We start from the raw sequence: 19152 nt of genomic DNA on the forward strand, positions 1-19152 counted from the left end.
AATTTTAAAAATAATTAAGTAAATAATTCAAATAAAAAAAAATAGTGGCGCTATAGATATGTATAAAATAAACAAATTATAGAAATAATAAATTTATAAATATATATTTATATGAAATTGATAATATAATTTACTAGAATGTTGAGTATATAATAATTTTTAACAGATATATTTTATTTAAAAAAACTGGGCAAAAAATAAGTGAAGGAAAAAAATGTAGAAAAACAAAAATGAAAAAGAAAAACTGGTAGAATAAATCTGGAGAAAAAAAGAGACCCAATAACCCAAAAAAATGAAAGAAAAAAAAAAAAAAAAACTAGTGTCGCTATGGGCCACAACGACATAGTGTCGCTGTGGCCCATAGCGACACCAGCCTTTTTTTTATTTTTTTTTTAAATTTTCGTTTTTTTTTTCTACTTAAAGTCGCTATGGGCTATAGCGACAGAAAGTCGCTGTAGCCCATAGCGACTCCAGCTTTTTTTTTTTTTTTTAGTTTTTCATTTTTTTTACCTCAATTTTTTTTTTAATTTTTTTTTGTGTTTTTCGGTTATTGGGTCATTTTTTTCTCCAGATTTATTCTACCAGTTTTTTTAAAAAAAAATTTGTAATTCATTTTCTTTTGTTTTTCTACAGTTTTTTTCCTTCACTTATTTTTTGCCCAGTTTTTTTTTTTAAATTTACATATAAAAAATTATTAATAAACTTAAATAATAAATTTTCTTTAAACTACACAATTAATTATTTTTAATTAAATTTATTAACAAATTAATGATATTATATTAATTTTCTTTATTTACTTATTTTTGCCACAATTTTTTTAAAATTTAACATATTATAATATAATTTTATTTTAATTATTTAGTTTCTGTACTTTTAATTTTAAATATAAAAACGCAAAATTAAAAATAAAATCTCATTATTGCACAGTGTCGCTATAGGCCATAGCGCCACTTAAAAAAAAACATTAAATAATAAAGGAAAAAAATATATATACACAAACCTAATTACAGAAAAATTAAGTTTACAATTACAATATTATTTAACTGCTAATATAAAAATAAACAAATGGTAAAATAAAATAAGTAAATAATTAAAAAAAAAAACAAATTAAATAGTGTCGCTGTGGCCTATAGCGACACTGTCGCTATAGACCATAGCGCCACTTAAAAAAATAAATAAATGCATTATTTAATTTGTCATAAAATAATAAACGAAAAAAAAATATATACATAAAACTAATAAGAGAAAAATTAACTTTATAATTACAAATTAACATTTTTAACTGGTATTAAAAATAATTTTAAAATAAAAGAAAATAATAACTAAAAAAAAATTAGTAGTGTCGCTATAGCCTATAGCGACACGGTGTCGCTATAGGCCATAGCGCCACTTGTAGAATAATTATATATATTTTTTATGATTACGTTTTTAAATAAATATTTTTTTATTTTTATAAATATATAAGTTCACTTCATTATTTTTAAATTTAGAAATTATTTTACTTTTTTTTTGTTTTTTTTCTTAAATGGTGTCGCTATGGGCTACACCATTTTTAATGGCGCACAAACTGTGTCGCCTCAGCCCATAGCGACACTGTTTTGGCTCATTCGAGCCCACCCCACACCAAAAAAAAAAAACCACGTGGCATTGGTGTCGCTATGGCCCATAGCGACACCGTTGTAAACAGCCCTAAAGGCGTAAATAATTTTCAAATAGCACCATTTACGTAAATAACTTCCCATTCAACCCTACTTTGGTCAAAAAGCCTAATAATTTCCTTAGTCCCCTTGGCTATTTTCGACCACCACCCTACCATCTCCACCTTGAGAGAAACAACCCTAGAAGTGGCCTTCATCACCATGAAGTGAGCCAACCCTAAAGTACCCTCCTCAAGCCTTTCATCAAACACCTTCTACCCAACCTCCAATTCGTCCATTCCATCATCATCCTCCCTAAGAACTTGGTCCAAGGAGTAAAGGTGTCCTTCCTTGATCATCACCTCACATAAATGCAAGCAAGGATGCCATCAATATTATACAATTGTTATTTATCAACTATCCTAATTATATAATTGCAATTTTATTTTCAATTAAATTGATGTAACAATTGCATTGTGTACACACACACATATTGGATTACAAAATTCGAGTTATCATTTAAAACTTGAGTAGGAAAGTTCTTAACATGTCTACTTTGAGGATTAGAGAGTTGAACCATTAGCAAAAGTTTTAAACCTTAGTTGACATACGAGTAACCTTTAGGGCATCCTAAATTGAATATGTTGAAGAAAGCCAAAAGTTGATAGATGAGATATTAGTAAAGGAAAAAAGGTTGAATCCTTATTGTTAGCTTCAATTTAGAGTTGGATCAAGGTAGGAGAATGATATTGAGGTAGTATATAAGTGATGTTCTAAAATTCTTAGATAATTAGAGTGTGCAACAAAAAATGTGGAATGCCTTGAGCTAGTTAGAACCTAGAGAAAACCTTGTATTAGGACTTGAAGAGGTGCAATCAACTATTAAAAGGTTAGACGAAATTGAAAAGGGATGAGAGATTGTTCTTAGAAGATATAAAGGAATACCAAATGAGGAGGAAAGATTTGACTATAGTATTGAAGATCATATGCATTCTTGAGAAAGAATTCTTGAACTGAAATTGGTTGACATATGACTACATAGACTTACTTCATGTTTCATTGATCCTCACCTATACTTAAAATGAGTCTGCAAAGTTGTCAATTATGTAATCTCGTTTTTTTACCAAATATTCTTGTTATTATTCCATGTCACGTTACTCAAAAAGTATGTCCATGTTTCATTGTAACACCTTGAATTTTATATTAATATAATTATTTAATTATTATTTAATTATTTATTTTATATTTATTAGAGTTATTTTATTATAATGACGTTAATTAATTAAAAAGGATTTTATAAAATATTTTAAAAACTTTTAATAATTATGAGTGTTTATTAATAAAGAAAATTTGTGAATTTATTTTGTTATAGAAAGTATTTAGAGGAAATATATGTTTTGATTATTTATGTAATTAAATGTCTTTTGAAAAATATGTGTTTCGTGGTATTTTAATATATACATATATATATATATATATTGTTAATTACTATTATTATATTTTGTTATAATTATTTGGGCTGATTTTAATAATTGTTTAACTTATTTTATATGTTAATGGACATATTATAATTTTTTGTAGTTAAGTGATTTATTTATTTTATTAAGTGAGGGAAAAATTTTATAATGAGGCTTAAAATGTTTTAACAATTGGGTTAGTGAAAAGTTAAGGTTTTAAGAAGGTTACAAAAAAATTTTATTTTTCACGCTTCTCTTTTCTTTTCACGCTTACACTCTAGAGAATTAGGAGAAGAACCAGAAACCGTTGGAGAGCACCTCAAAGATCCACACCCTATTCATCAAGGTAGGAGGGAGTGGATAATCTTGGTTTGGACATGGGATGTATGTTGGCTAATGTGATTGACTTTCAATCCTGTCTCTATTATATGTTTTGCTTGTGAGAGGTTTTTCCAAAATGTGCTTGTATCTTCTTTGTTACTCTTTAATGTTCTAATTAATTTTAATGATATGTATATGGCTATAATTTCGTGATTTGGACCATAATTGTAAGTTTTGGATTGTCTATGGGTTCCCATGAAAATCCTAAATGGTTATTATGTGAATGAATGGTACGAGTATGTAATTGGTATGTATAACTTGTGTTTTTTGTCGTATAAGATGCTCTTTTTAACTTTTCTACTGAATAGTCACTTTTAGTGAATTTTGATGAATTCTAGTGATGGGATGAGTTACAAGGTACAAAGAATCAAAATTCGCACATATTAGATTTCATTAGGGGCATGGTTAATGATTCATGGATGTGACGTGTTTGGATTTTGACCCTTCTTTGGATTTCACCGAGTTAGTCATGGACGTGATCGACGTTTGCGAAATGATTTTTTTCTTTGCTTTTGACGGTGAGAACAAAGATGGAGGAAATCTTCCATTAGCATTTAGCCAAAGGTCTTTCCTTATACCTATTTCCTTAAGATCCTTCTGTGCTTTAAGATTATCTTTTGATTTCTTAGAGTCATTATGCAAAGTGTACACCATATTGTCACATACATTTTTTTCAATGTGCATTACATCTAGACAATGGCACAAGTTGGTTTCCCAATTGATCGAAGCTGTATCTGGTCAAATAAAAAAAAATTAAATGCAGTACAAGGACCATCTCTAAAAAAGGTTCAAACACGTAGTGGGGGGGGGGGGGTTTGGACAGAATTGAGCAAAGTTTGAAAATGGAATAATAATGCAAATTAAAATAGTAATTAAGGCAGATTGACTCCTTGTTAAGATTATAACTCTCTCTTATCCCCGGTTCATAAAAGATTTCTCTGTCAACTTAATCCTTGTTCCATTTGAGCAAATCAACTAAGCAATGATTAGCTCAAGACTTTCCTACACGAATTAAGCAAATATATACAACATTTAACCTCTCCACAGGATTAAGCAAACTGTTGCATTAAACGCAAGCAACCTAGATTCATTAAGCATGAACAGATGTTGAGCGCATTAATACAGAAATTCAATGAAGAAGAATCAAGCAGAATAGAGATACACAATACGAACAGAACCTCAAACAGATATTACAATCCACTCAAGGAGCCAACCCCAAGGTTTTAGCCTTTCATTAAAATGAAAATGTAGAGACAACAAGGGAGAAAAGGAGGAAACTAACAATTTGTATTCCTCAATGTAAAAACGCAAGTCTTAGGTAAACAGAGCAACAAAACGTGAAAGAAAAAGAAACAGAGAAAACAAAACGTCTAAAGGTAAGTGGTGGCTGCATGGGTAGCAAAACCTAGGTATCTCAAACCTAAAAAACATAAATGGGCCCAATGTCAAAGCTGACCCGAAATTACAAAATAAAATAAATGAAAATAAAAATAAGGTGCTGATGTGGTACTGACGTGGCACTTTGTCTCTAGTTTGAAAATAATATCCAAACCCAAAAATATTTCACAATTAACTTGAAAATAATTAATGGATAGAAATTAGACAAAGTAAATTAAAATTAATTAAAATTTGAATTATTAGCCCAATGAAGCCTAACAGTAAAACTATGCACTTAATAAGTAATTAAACTCAAATCAACAAATTAAAATAAGTACAAAAAGATAAGTAAATAAAGAAAAATAATGACTCATCACCAATAAGGAAGATTAAAAATATGTTTTTCTTCCTCCATTGTTCTGGTCCAATAGATTCAATAACTTTCTTTCCTTGAGTTCTTTTACCTATTTCATTAGATTCTAATGGTTTCCCAAATGTAACATTAATGCCTTCAACTTGTTTAAATGTGTCTGACCTTGACAAAGTTATTGGTGGATATTTTTGCTCAATTCTCCCATTAAAACAAGATCGACTCAATATGAATTTATGCTGTTTTTCTAAAAAATGGTGTGCCATAAAACTAAAATTTTCCTCATTATTTAGCCAATAAGAGTTCGTGTCAAAGTTACATGTTGGGCAAGCAAGACTAGTGTATGTTCCACCCAGATAAAATACCAAGCCTTGGGAAATCACTAATTGTCCACATCAAAGCTACTCGCAATCTAAACATTTCATTTTTTGAAGAATCAAATGTTCGCACTCCATTAAATCATAACTCTTTCAACTCTTTGATGAGTGGTTGTAAGTATACATCTATGTCATTTCCATGCATTTGTTTTCCATGAAAGATCATAGAGAGGATTAACGAGGTTTGCTCCATACACTCCCATAGAGGGCAATTGTATGGGATAAGGACCATTGGCCAAATTCTATGGCTTGTACTCATGGCTCCAATTTGAAACCACCACTAGTTAAGCCAAGTCGTACGTTCCGAGGATCAATAGAAAATTATGGATGAAATAGGTCAAATGTTTTCCAAGCCTCAGAATATCTAGGATGTCTCATCAAGCCATCTTGGTTACCCTTTAATGCATGCCATGTCATAGACTCGACGATCTTAGAACACATAAATAATCTTTTTATTCTTAGCTTTTGTGGAAAGTAACGCAAGATCTTTGCATGTTGCTTTTTTCTTTTTATCCTTCCACTTAGGAGTTGCATCTTTTTACATTCTTTTAAGCCCTCATTCTCATCATCCCAATAGAGCATACAATTCTTTGGGCATGCTAGTATCTTGGTATAATTAAGACCAAGTTTGTTGATGATTTTCTTGGCCTCATAGAATAAGTTAAGAAACTTAGCATGCTCAAATGCATCTTTTAACAATTCGAGAATCATAATCATTCCTTTGTCACACTCATTTTGCACATACACTTTATGTGAAACAATTTTAGTATGAATGAAAACTTTGAATACTTTGTACAACTTTCATATAATTGTTGGTTATCAACATCACATGCCATATGATGTTGTTCACCATCATCCTCGAAAAATCCATCAAAATCATTAGCATCATGCATCATAAACCCATATGCATTGTTGAGCATGTTATCCATTGGATTATGAGGTTGTAAAGTATTTTCTATTACATGTGTGATTTTAGAGGTCGTAGACTCACTTATACTTGGTCCTTCACCATGTAAATACCACACTTTGTAATTTTCAGGAAAAGGCCGACATGTTAGTTGTTCTAGAACTATATCTCTTATTTGCCATTTCTTGAAACCACACTTTGAACATGGACACAATGGCACAGACATTAGCATGTCCAAAAGCAAAATCCAAAAAAATGTCCAACCCACTTAGATATTAAATTGTATTTCATGGTTTAATAATCCAAGATTTATCAATTGGCATGACTACAAAACAAAATACAATATTATGTTAAAGTCAATGATTATTAAAAATTAAATTTTTATCTTGATTAAATAGATTCTTATGTTAGAACAACATACACTAAATCTATTGATGGGAGCCTTAACTTTATGTCTTTGCACTCTACAACATTTGTAGTTGAACTTTGAAATCTAATTAAGCAAATACAATTAGAAGAGTCAAAATGAAAAATTAGAAGATAAATTTCTCATTCTTATCACTTGGTTATCAAATAATATACTACAATTATTTAGTGCCTTCAACTTAGGAGAGATAAAAACAAGTCTACAAATGAAACTAATACCCACTGAAAATTAAATTTATTTCAAGATTAATAAATATTTATAAAATTTTTCTCTTTGAAAATATCCAACTATTTAAATTTAAACAAGAGTCCAAAATGATCTTATATTTTAGAATTTATTCAAATAATCTGTGAATAAAACAAAATAATTTGATTTATATTATATTATATAAAGTAATGAAAATTAAAATATATTTTTTTTATAATAATCAAATAGTTAATCTTTAACTAAATGTTTAATCTATTCACTGTCATTTTTTGTAGAACTATTTTTTTTTATATATATGTATGACACTATTTTTATGAAATTTAATCTCTGTTTATTTTAATGCCAATTTTTTTTTGTTTGAATTAAAACTAATTTTTTATATATTTTTTAAGTAAATAACAAACTTTTTAAATATTTTATAAGAACACACATATATATAATCTAATGATTTTCTTAATAGATTAACAATAAATGATATAATAAAAATTTATGTATGATAATTTAAATTTAAAATATTTTTTAAAATAATAAAACTAAAGCAAATGTCTTGTTCGCCTTGCCATAAACACGGCCTTAGTTATTATAGTTCACTAAAAATTGAATCAAGAAAATAATGTTGATTTAGTTGATGAATGATTAATTTGCTAACAACAAAAATTGTGAAAAAATTTAGTAACTTCTATTTTTCTTGTGGGTCACTTATATTTTGTGTCTGCCAAGTTATTAATTAGATGGTTGATTAGAAGATCAAACTAAAATGTCAATGCAATTAAAACCACACTAAGACATCCTAATGAATTTAGAGGAATCTTTTATGACTCAACATTATTTGACTTTTTCCTAAGTAGCAACCAAGAGCTTTGTGAGCAAATTAACAATCTTTTTTTGTCATTTATAATTAGTGTGCAATGAAGCTTGAGTCTAGGGTATTAAACTACCGAAACTCTATCATGATAGGCAACATATGCAAATAATTAGCTAGAGTTTTATGTTTGACTGATATTAAATACTAATTTCTATTATTGCAAGTATTTTCTTGACAACGAGTTGCATATATAGGATCAAGGTATTAATCATGATTTTTTAGAAGCATTTAACAACCTCATGCCATCCTCAATTCTCTATTAAAAATTATCTAAAAACGTAATGCTAGCTAGATCATCTAAAAATTTAAGAACATAGATTGAGCCTATTTCTTTTGGGTCTGTTCAATTCACATATCCACCTTGTATGTTTAATTAAAATCACATGATATTAACATTAAGACATAAGAAAAGGTGATGCTGACACATGTGAATCCTTTAGTTTTATTTCATTGTACCTCAAAACTTATATAGAGAATTGTTAAAAGTTCATTCTACTTCAATTTTAGTTTTATAGCAATGAATCCTTTTAATTGAACGTCCCTAGACTCTCACTACGCAGTAAAGTAGATGGAACAATAATGTTGATCTTTGAAACCTAACTAAATTAGAAAGGAAGACAAATTCATTTAGAATTCACTTAAAAAAAATTGATCTTGAATATGACAGATTTTTTTAGAACAGAAGCTCACCTTCACAACAGCAAAATAGGTGATTTAGATGGTGTGTAAATCATGTAATGGTCACTTTCCTGTAGTAAAAAGTCTATACATTAGAGCATAGTAAATCTTAGTTTCCATGATTTTATTTAATCATATTATTTTGTTTTAATCATACTATTCAAAAATCCTTATCAAAATGAATAAAAAAACACGTAGCTAGTTGCACATCAATAAACTTGAAAAGTCTTCAAATACAAACAACAACTAAATGCCTTGTGACAATAGTCATTATACATTTATTTTATGAATTAGTAAAAAAAAACCAAAAACTTATGCAACACAATACTAAGTCTTGCCTATAAGAAAATTTAAACTAAGAACTCTCAAATTAAAGACTCAATTAGCATGTCACCAACATCATGCTTCACGAAATTCTAATGAGCATTAAGCAAAATATGAATAAGGAGGAAAAAAATTATAATATGTATATACATTAATATTACCATTTAGAAACGTTAACATTCCCATTAAACAATTTTGACAGGGTTCACTAATTTACTAATAACTATAAGGGATTTTCATTCACATTATCCTTATCAATTTTGACAACAATCAATAAAAGATGCTAAAATATTCATAATTCCTATATCACATACATATAATGGAATTCAAATATTCTAATAAAAGACCTCTTGACCACAGTTAATTACTTAAAATCTAGTGTTAAATAAAAAATCTTGTGTTAAGACAACAGACGATCTCTTAAGTTTTAATGATGACAAACAAAATATTTTCTTTTAAACAAAGTCAACATTCTTCAAAAATGTTTCATATCAGACGAAATGTGAAAAATATATATATCATCTATAAGATGAAGGAAATCAGACGTAGCATACAGTCTATCTCAGGATAGTAAAACAAATACTTCCAAAAGGAGTCTAACATTAAAACTCATTTAATGTGTTATTCATTAACATATCAAAGAAGAAAGAAGCTTTGAAACTCTTGAATTTTATTAAAAAAGGAAAAGATAAAATTTTTGAAAGGAGCAAAAGGCAAAATCCCAGATATCACAAAAAAGGCTCTACAAATTAGACTGCTCTGCTCTGACCTCAACTATTCTATGTGGAAGTTGCTTCTGCCATGCTTATTTTAGAAGAAAATAATGATAAGTAGTCTACAAGATCAAATAAAGATACACACTTTACTAAAAGGAATTTAATGCTTACATTAAATGCATCAACGATAATCTCTAGGATCATCAAAGAAGATAGACGAAGCAACTCAAGAAGAAAATTGAAGAGTTCAACTCAAAGTTGTTGTAACGGTCATCTTTTCCGAAACTACTATAAAAGGATCAAGCCTTCGAACAACACTACACATATGCAAGATAGAGAAAGAAGTGTTAAAAATAAAAGAGAAAAGCATTCATTGAGAAGTGCATGTTGAGAAACACACTGAGTCATATAAAGCTGAAATACTACAAAGAAGCTCTTCATTATAAATCTTGTACAAAGTTCTTTAGACTAGTTGTACATAAGTTTCATAGCATCACCTCTAAAAGAGACGAAGCTATCTTTGTAACTCTTTTCAAATTCATTTGTAAAGGTTAAGCCTGAAGAAGTTTGTTTAAAAGAATACTTAGTGTTTGAGCCTGGAGAGCCTTGTTTGAAAAGAATACTTGGTGATTTAGCTTGGAGAGACTTGTTGAAAGAATACTTGGATAGTTTCTTGAAGAGGCAAGTGAAAGACTACTTAGGTTGAGCTAGAAATGGCTTGTGAAAAAATACTTGCATCTTGAAAAAGATAGTGGAACTCAATCTGGTTAGATTGAGAACTAGACGTAATCTTTGTGTTTGAGATGAATCAGTATAAAAGATTTGTGCTCCTTCGTTTGTAACTTTCCAATACTTTGTTTGTCAATGCTTTTGCTACTTCACTACATTTTAGAAGCTCGAATTTTTGATATACATTATTCAACCCCCTTCTAGTGTGTATCTTTTTCTCCAACAATTGGTATCAGAGCTCGGCCTTTGAAAGGGTTGAGCATCTAACAGTGTTAAAGGAAAACAATATAGAATGGGAAGTAGTGAAGGATAGTATTTGCCCAAAGGAGCCCTTCATAATATGCACACTCAAAGGTAGGATGAAACTGCATTAACAAGACATGAACCTAACTATCAAATCAAGCTCCATTGAATATCTAACAACAATGCCACACACCTTCTCTTTATCAATTTTACATATGATTTCTATTTAATGGAATGACCAAATGAACACTAAATAACATTCATATTAAATTAACATCTGATATACAAATCCACATAAGCCATCTTTAATACCAAACATTTTAAGTCTCTACAATAGCTATGCATGCTCAAAAGTTGATTTAGAATAAGCCTTTGTTTATCAATTCGGCTTGCTTAGATTGTAGCATTCAAATACCATATTAATTTCTCATAAATAAATGTATTCTTTGAACCTCTTCATCCATCCAAGAAAAAAATTATTTAATAAAGTTTCATGAAGCATGAGTTCAAAAATGCATACAAATTGTTCTCGACCTAACCCATACTCGTATGCTACAAAGACTCATAGGTCACGCGCCAGTGGGTGGCATCAATGGCTACCCAAGCACTAGCTACACGACCACAGATTTGCAGCAGAAGTTCATCAGTGGCTACCCAAATAGCCCAAGGCATATATACCAGTAACGAGCATAAACAAATATTAGAGGTTACCCAAACAACCTTTTTTCTTCAATTCAAAAATTAAAAAGAGAGAGAGAATAATGAATGTTAATTGAAAACTTACATGTACTTAGATGTGTTCGGTGAAAGTAGGGTAATAATGCTTGAGACCTTATGGTGGTGAATGCGAAGAAAGAACAGTGAAATGGTGAAAAATAAACTTAAGGGGAATTTTATAAAATGAAGAGATTTTAGGATTGCAAAGTGAAAGAGGGAACCAAAATAAAAAAGCAAGAAGTAAAAAAATGCATAAATTAATATCAATAAATTATAAATAAAAAGGTAATTTAAAAAATGGTAGTTAAAACTTCCACTTTTTAAATGAATTATAGGCGGTTTGAAAAATGGGAATTTTAAATGCAACAATTTACATGTATATTACGGCAATGTTGAAAATGCCATAATATAAGGTAAATAATGACGGTTTAATTAAGCCACCATTTAAAAACCGCCATTTTTTACGAAATTTTTTTGTAGTGTTTACTTTTATTAACTGTTTAAAATGTCCTTTGCACGTGCTTATTGAATTTCTATATATGACTTGATTTATTTCCTTTTAGTCAACTAGACATAATCCTTGGTATAGACTGTTTATTTTTCAACCATGTCCTATCAGTCTATTTTGACAAAATGTTGTCTTTGATGAGAGTAAGAGTGTGGAGTTATGATTGTCAACCAAGTTAGGACTTCTTTAAAAGAAATATTCAAGTATACATGATCCCTTTTTTTATTATTAAGACTTGGGAATATAAGTGAGCTAAGTGACATCTCTTTAGTTAGAGAATTCCTAATTGTTTTCCTTGAGGACCCGCCTAGTTACCTTTTAGGGAGAGATAAAGTTTTTATAAGTATTGCTCACTTAAATCACAAACATTCAAGATGTTGTTCACTCCATAATTCTCAGGGTGGTCTAACCTATATGTAGTACCATTGATCCTTTAAAGGACCTAAAAGGGACAATTTCCTCTTGGGTTGAGTTTGGACTTCTCCTAGAAGGAAATTTATCCTTTATAAGATGAAGTCAAACCTAATCCCTTACTTCAAAGAGCATCTATTTCTTCCCTTTATTGTCATATTTAGGATATATCTATGTTTGTTGTTTTATTTAGTCTTTTACCGTTTCACTTGTCTTTTTCACAAAATCTATTTTAGATACTCCATCTTTATGCAAGAAAAAGGCAACAACTGGTAGAGGTAACAAATTTGGGGGTGTGAGAGGATTGAAACCATATAAAACCTCAAAAATACCAAGAAACATAGAGAACTGACAAAACATATTTATCCTAAAAAAACCTATCACTACAGAGCCTCACCATTTCCAACTTTCTACCTATTAGATATTTACATTCCTTGCAGGATTGAAATTTATATTTTGCTTCTTTAAAGAAAATGTTTTGAACTTCAATACTGGAAATCCCCATAAGGCAATGGAAACTTTGCAATTCTAGGCCTCAACTTTGTAGCTTTATCTGTTTCCATTTCTATGAAATAAGTAATAGCCCATGCATTTTAATGTAGAACATCAGGCTCTCTCAATTCAATGATTTATCATGTCTTCCAAAAAGTTTAAATTGTTTATTTTATTGTCTGTAAGTAACATCATTTATTAAAAAAAATCAAAATACAGGCATAACAACAAAAAACTGCATGCAGACAATTAACCTTAAGTGCAACGCATGTTCATGTTATTAAGTATATCACCAGAAAAGCTACCAAAAGAAATTACAATATTTTAAAGGGAGAACTTATCAGCAAGAGATTGACACCAAGACAACAAATATCAGCTCAAAAAAGTTACCCAGTGAAGAAGCTTTGGAATCTTGAATTTTCTAGATAAATCTGCAGAAATGAGATGAGAGCTAGTAGGGATAGGATTGATGTAACAGGACACCATTGCAATTTTGTTACCTAGCATTTGCATAAGTTTATCAATGCATAATTTAGAAGTTGATAGCATTCCAGAAAACAACCAATATGACCCAGAAAGTAGATTTAATGCAACAATGACACAGTTCTCACATCAGGATTGAATTTTCACATTTTAGACAAACAGCAATACTGTGGAGACTAGAATACGACCCCATGCCATCGCCAATACAAAACAGTCAAAACTGATGCCAGCCTCCATCCAAAACCCAAGCATATGTGTTTCCCTCATGGGGAAACCACATGTAGAAAAGAACACAATTCAACAGACTTTGATCCAAGGATTCACATGGAATCAACAATTGATTCCAGATATAAAGTCTCAGTCAAACCTAAAAGTGCATCTTCCCCGCTTTGTATACACAGGAATGATACTCATAATTACTACAGCAAAAGTTGGTTTTTGAAGCAGTGTAACTGTGAATTCTCTTCCCTAAACACTCAGAGACAGGGTAAGCTTTATAGTTCACATAGGGTGTGTGCTTCAGTGCACGAAGGCTCTGATGGCAAATAGACTAGGCAAAAACAACACCAGCACAAGATCTCAGAATGTAAACCGAAAGCTGTTGTGGCTTATAATTTCACCCAAAACCATCCAACCAAAGAATATAAAGAGTCTATTTGGATATCAATTAAAAGCAGTTCTGAGGGTTTCCCTACTGAAAATTTTTCAGTAGAGAAACTTACAAAAACTCTTCTAAGCTTGTATCCAAACATCCTCAAATAAAGATAGAGAGAAAGAAAGAAAAACTTGTCAATTTATTTGTGTTTTAAAACTTCCTTAAATAACAATTCCAAACTATTATGGATTATAGTTTAAAGTTACTTTATATTGTGCTTAAAGTAGAATCCTATCTAAATTCAAATAAACTTTAGATGTATTAACCAATTCTTAATCAAAACAGTACTAAAATATGATAAAGGTTTCTTATTATTCTAAGGACTCTTTCTAAAAGCCATTTGTCTTTCCTATACAATTGCAACTTTATGAATAACTTCAAATTAATACTCATCTCATGTCACCAATTCTTAAAGAAAACCATTTTTTGCATAAAAATATTTTATCACCTCACCCTCTTAATAATGTTTTTGGTGCTATGTTTTCTAGACTCAAAATACTTATCCTGAACCACTAAAGGAAGTGGGGGTATGCAATCAAAAGACATAAACAAGAATTAGATTGACTAAGAAAATTTGGAGTCTAGCTCCTTTCAATAGAGGTAAAATCCTAAAAAGAAAACTGTAGAACAAAAAACATGCACATAACTACAGATGTGAAGAAAATGAGAAAACGCTAAAAGGAAATCAAATAACCCTTTTGATTGAATGCTTTGTTCAAAAATAATGTCACAATGCATAAAAAATTAAAATAGTAAAGCAAGGAACTATAATATGCATGTCCACCGGTCCACACAAAAAGAACTTCAAAACAAAAAGAAAAACCTTAGTGAGTAACAAACACAAACAAGAATCAGGAAAAAAAAAATGATACAAGAGTCTTAGACAGTGGAAAACCCGAACAAATGATGAGTGAAAACAAAGAGTCCCACAAAAAAGTGATAAAAATTGAGAGAGATAAAACAGTTAAAAAAAATACAAGATTACTATTACCCCATTTAAAAATTTAAAATAATAAAATTATAAAACGAGACTAAAAAGAGGATAACTATTACTCCATTCCTTAAGATATAAACAAAACAAGGGGGGAAAAAAAATGATTTAAAATGAAAACCACATAATGTTTGATCTTCACTTAACAACTAACGAAAAAAATTGAGAAGATCAAAGACGGATGAATTCACTTCACTTCCAGATGCCAATGTGTAAGTGTATGTTTGAAAACTTGTTTGTAATGAGACAAATTGTAAACTAAACATAAAGTATCACTTAATTTTTTTGATTTTTGCTGCTAGTCAACCTCATCCTTAAATCAGATTGTCATTTCTTACCTTTTCTCCTTCGTTACTTTTAGTTTATGGGACTTGGCAGCATCTTTGGCTTTTATTGAGATTCATTTTTTCCGAGCACTGGTGGCGGATCTCAGGATCAGCCCAACCTCTTCCCTGTTCCGAGAATGAGGAAAATGGTTTGTTAGTTTTCCTTGTAAGCAACATATCTGCCTCAAGGTAGACATAGAAATCTTGCTCACTCATAGACTTCAAAAATTCCATATCCCCAATTCTGTTGGCTCTGGGTATTTTACCTAAATATGGATCTGCAATTGGGTGGAGAAAACCTGAAATCAAATCACACAAAATTACTAATGATACCATAGTTTTGCTTGGAGATTAGGACTTAGGAGAATGTATTAAAAAAGCATGGCAGTGCCAGTGTGGCACATTTCCACTTTCATGCTGAATACAAAAATATCATTCTGACCAATCCTTCAATTCAAAACGCCTTAAAAAGAGTTTTCCATGTGATGTGTTTTAGATGATTATGTTTCAAGTACAATAAGAGCAAAACTCTTTTAACATTTTCAATTAATGAGTTAAATTTATATGGATCTCATAATAATAGGAAGTGTATTGGACAGTGTCTACAAGTATGATATTAGCATTTTGTATTTAAATTACCTTCTCTTAGGATCACTACTCAATTGTATGCATCATTTGTTGATTTTTAGAGGCAACAAATCCGGCAATTTCCACCATGAAATTTATGAACAGAGTTAGGTAATTATAAATATATATATATATATATGTTTTTTTATCAATACAATTAATAAAGGAAATTCTCATCTTTCATGTAAACATTTTGATTAGACTATTTTGTCTCTTCAACTATAAATGACCACATTTTGTATTTTAGCTTCCGTTTAGTCAATCATTTTTTTTAATTTTTTTTATATAAAATACATAATGACAACCTAATTTCCAGTAGTATATGTAAAACCTATAAGGATATGTTACTTTTAAGTAAAGCAATTAATTATACCTTGTCATCTCCTTCCCTGATGAATCCTTTAATTTCCAATAATCGAGCAAGACCACTCCACCATAATTTTAGTGGTTAAAAACTTTTGATATTGTATACAGACATTCAAGTATAAAACTAAGACTGGTTACATACATTGGCAACAAGATAGAATATCCAACGTCACAAACAATAAGAAATGACAATATAGGAATAAACAAGGGTAAAAACAACTCAGATCTATGTCTGTATTTAGAAACAACAGGACCACATTTGCAGATTGAACGACACATCCAAATCTTTAATCATGTATTCATCAATTATTTATCAAGAAGTGCCTGATAGGAAGCCTTGAATTAACATACAAATCGTTAAAGATAGTACTCACACGGCTAATCATGTATGAGATAGCATTGCATTAATATTGAAACCATCCAAATCAAAAATTAGGGCACCAAACTTGAGAGTGCACCTCGGTTCCAAAGAGAAGTGGTTCCAAGTTCCAACCTGAATCAATATTAACAAAAACAAATACATAACCGTTAAAAGAAATCTGAGGCGAACACCGTAAGTCACAAAACATTAAAAGAAAAGAAAGAAAAAAAATCAAGAAAGGAAGCTTACCCGAAACAAAAGCATAAGCCACTGCGCGCCATAAACCTTTTTCCTTTCCCCCGCTTCTATTTACCATAAACCCTGACACCATATTTGTTAATATTGAAACCGGTGGTACACACACCCATATTAATTTATACTTTTAAACAACTGTTAACATTTTTTTTATTTTTGTTATATACTTTTATACTTTTTAAAAAGTTTGTTGTATAATAATTTAAATGTGTTTTGTTGGTTTTGTGAATTAGTTTTGGTTCTTTATAAAATTAATTTTTTTTAAATCTTGTCAATTTTTTTTATTTACAAGGTTAAAACATTATTATATAAATGTTTTTTTATATATCATTATTATTTGGTTCGTTAAAAAATTAATTTTCACATTTTTTGTCAGATTTTTCTAGATTTAATTTTATTATAACATTTTTTTTATTTTTAAAGATTAATATCACAATGCATTTAAATTTTAATTTTATAGTTTCTTAATTTTCTATTATAAGTATAAAAAAATATTTATTTTTTTTAAAATATAAATGAATTTTAATTATTTATATTTCTTTAATGATAATTTTTCTTTCATTTGTATTTTTTTTTTTGTCATTTGTAACAAAATAGTTCAAAAAGAATATTGTCAAATTTGTGAAATTTAGTATATATAATTATTTTTTAAAAAATTAAAATATTTTTAAATTATTATTATTTTAATACTTTATATTTTAGTCTCTTTAGTTTAAAATATGTATATCTTTGTAAAAAAAATTATAAAGACTAATATTATGATGCATTTTAAATATAATGTGAAAGTACTTTCCCTGTTTTCTAGTATGAGTATAAAAAACATGTATTTTTTTAAAAAATAAAAGAAAATTTTAACTATTTATATTTCATTTAATAAGATTTTTTCTATCATTTGTCCTATTTTGCTTAGCATTTATGACAAAGATAAATTAGAAAGAATATTATCAAAATAGTATAAATTAATACATACAACTAATTTTCTTAGAGTTAAAATATTTTAATTAATATTGTCTTATTTATATTTTAGTCTCCATAGTTTAAAATTTATATTTTTAATCTTTATATTTATCTTTTTAAATCTTTTTTATTCATTATAGTTTAAAATATATTTTAATCTTCATATTTATAATTTTTTTATAATCATTTAAGTCAATAGTCATTAATTTAGTCAATGTCATTAAGCTATCAAATAAATCTACTAGTTTTGCATGTGTGAAGAATGTCAGTTTTATCAATTTATTTGATAACTTATTAAGGGGTCTATGTAACTCATACTAGATTAATAGTATTTTGGTCAGAATAATGATCTCTTTGAAGTAACACAAAATTTCAAAAGATATATTTAGAGTAATTATAACAAAATTAGGGAAAAGAGACACTTTATGCCTGTAAATATTATTAAAAGTAAAATAAAAAAATATAATAGTGTGAGCAGTTATTTAAAGTTGGTTAATGATAATTACTAAAAATCATAGTTTTCAAAATCGGATCGGTCATCAAACCGATTAGAGTACTAGATCAGTGAGTCAAAGGTTGAACTGGTGGATCAATAATTGAACCACATGACTTGGTTTTTATTAATTTTTCTAAAAAATATTCATATTACATATATTTTATACTTATAAGTTTCAATAAATTCATATCTTATCTTAAACTTCAATTTTCAGCTTATTTAAATTTATCTTTATTTTTATTTTGTATAAAAAAATAAATTAAAAAATTATTACTTTTTTTTGTGGTTCGACCCATCGATTCACTAGTTGAACCAGAAAACTCACGATTCACTCCGGTTTGAAACGACTTGAATGCATGTCGCAACCCGGAAATTTCCGATCTCGCGACTAATGGTTTAGACATCCTTTTGAAAATCTCATCAATTAAGGAATGCCTGGACACCAGACTAATCCTTAATTAATGGTTTTGAAAATAGGTTCATGGAGTCACCACCAATGTTTTACTCAAAACATTGGAAAAAGAAAAAGTTTTTTAAAGGTCCAATAATGGTCTTGATAACCAGAATTGGGTTCGGGGGTCGGTTACGTATAGGGAAGGTATTAAGCACCCCTACAACGCCCTTCATCGGTACCCTATGACGAAGTTAACATTATAAACAATAATAATATAATATTAAATCCCCTTTTATTGATGATATTTACATGCTTGAAATTTAAATTAAACAATTAACTTTAAAATATCTACATGATTGCTTTTATTATAATAATATTTATCAAAGATAAGAAATAAAAGAGAGAGAAGAAGGTTGAT

At 29.1% G+C, this 19152-nt stretch overlaps 1 long non-coding RNA gene across 12 annotated transcripts; it reads right to left on the reverse strand.

The window, feature by feature from the left end:
• Positions 1–555: 555 nt before the first annotated feature.
• LOC109812968 (uncharacterized) lies at positions 556–17073 on the reverse strand. 12 transcript variants are annotated; one of them, XR_014430515.1, is made up of 8 exons: positions 16882–17069; positions 16646–16764; positions 15491–15577; positions 15291–15404; positions 13214–13323; positions 9895–10040; positions 8696–8754; positions 556–4209 (listed from the first exon to the last, which is right to left on the reverse strand). It is a non-coding gene; the product is annotated as an uncharacterized LOC109812968 (long non-coding RNA). The 12 variants fall into 12 exon arrangements; XR_014430514.1 differs by lacking the exon at positions 556–4209 and adding an exon at positions 4216–4477; XR_014430513.1 differs by lacking the exon at positions 556–4209 and adding an exon at positions 4644–4895 and having other exon boundaries at positions 16882–17067.
• Positions 17074–19152: the final 2079 nt, after the last annotated feature.

Source organism: Cajanus cajan, chromosome 11 (assembly GCF_000230855.2).
Source record: "Cajanus cajan strain Asha chromosome 11, NIPB_CcT2T_4, whole genome shotgun sequence".
Classification (NCBI taxonomy): Eukaryota; Viridiplantae; Streptophyta; class Magnoliopsida; order Fabales; family Fabaceae; genus Cajanus; species Cajanus cajan.